Consider the following 1,575-nt stretch of genomic DNA (forward strand, 5'->3'; position numbering starts at 1 on the left):
ATGCATTCGATACTGAAGACCAAAGACCAGAGAGTTGTGGGATGACATCAAGAACATCATACAGGAATGAAGCAAAAGGTCATTAAGAAGTCAAGAAAGAATGAAAGGAAATACTATAGGATGAATGTAAAGCTAATGTTCTCCAATGTGAACTATCACATAATTCTCTCTCTCTCTCTCTCTCTCTCTCTCTCTCACACACACACACACACACAAAGGCAAGAAAGAAGAAAAAGACCAAAACGGAAAGTTGTTCTCCAGCGTAGGGATGCTAAAGCAAATGGAAGAAATGAGGAGGTAAAAGAGCTAAACACAAAACTTCAAAGGTCAGCTTGAGAAGACAAAGTCAAATATTATAACAAAATGTGCAAAGACCTGGAGTTAGAAAAACAAAAGGGAAGAACATGCTCAGCATTTCTCAAGCTGGGGGAACTGAAGAAAAAATTTAAGCCTCGAATTATAATATTGAAAGATTCTATGGGCAAAATATTGAATGTCAAAAGAAGATGTAAGGAATACACAGAGTCACTGTACAGTAGAGAAATGGTCGATGTTCAACTATTTCAAGAGGTAGCATATGATCAAGAGCCAATGATCCTGAAGGAAGAAGTCCAAGGTGCATTCAAGACACTGGCAAAGAACAAGGCACTTGGAATTGATGGAATACAAATTAAATCTTTTAACAAACTGACATGGCGCTGGAGGCACTCATTCATCTATACTAAGAAATTTGGAAGACAACTACCTGGTCAATTGACTGGAAGAGATTCTTATTTATGCCCATTCCAAAGAGAGGTGACACATTGTCCAATGCAGAAAGCATTGGACAATATCATTAATATTGCATTCAAATAAAATTTTGCTGAGGATAATACAAAAATGACTGCAACCATATACTAACAGAGAACTTCCAGAGGTTCAAGCCAAATTCAGAAGAGGATGTGGAGCAAGGGATATCATTGCTGACATCAGATGGATCTTGGCTGAAAGCAGAGAACACCAGAAAGATGTTTACCAGTGCTTTATTGACTACACAAAGGCTTTTGATTGCGTGGATCATGACAAGCTGTGGACAACATTGTAGAGAATAAGTATTCCGGAACATTCAATTGTGTTCATGAGGAACCTGTAAATAGACCAAGAGGCAGTTGTTTGAACAGAATAAGGGAACACAGAATGGTTTAAAATTAGGGAAAGTGTGTGCCAGGGTTGTATTCTTTCACCATACTATTCAATCTGTATGCTGAACAAATAATCTGAGAAACTGGATTATATGAAGAAACACATGGCATCAGGATTGGAGGAAGACTCATGAACAACTTGCGATATGCAGATGATACAATCTTGCTTGCTGAAAGTGAAGAGGACTTAAAATACTTAATGATGAAGATCAAAGGCCACAATCTTTGGTATGGGTTGCATCTCAATGTAAAGAAAACAAAAATCCTCACCACTGGACCAATAAACAACATCTATTTATTCCAAAGAGAGGTGACCCAACAGAATGCGGAAATCATTGGACAATCTCTTTGATATCCCATGAGAGTAAAGTTTTGCTAAAGGTAATACAGAAAC

Source organism: Chrysochloris asiatica, unplaced genomic scaffold (assembly GCF_000296735.1).
Source record: "Chrysochloris asiatica unplaced genomic scaffold, ChrAsi1.0 scaffold00090, whole genome shotgun sequence".
Lineage (NCBI taxonomy): Eukaryota > Metazoa > Chordata > Mammalia > Afrosoricida > Chrysochloridae > Chrysochloris > Chrysochloris asiatica.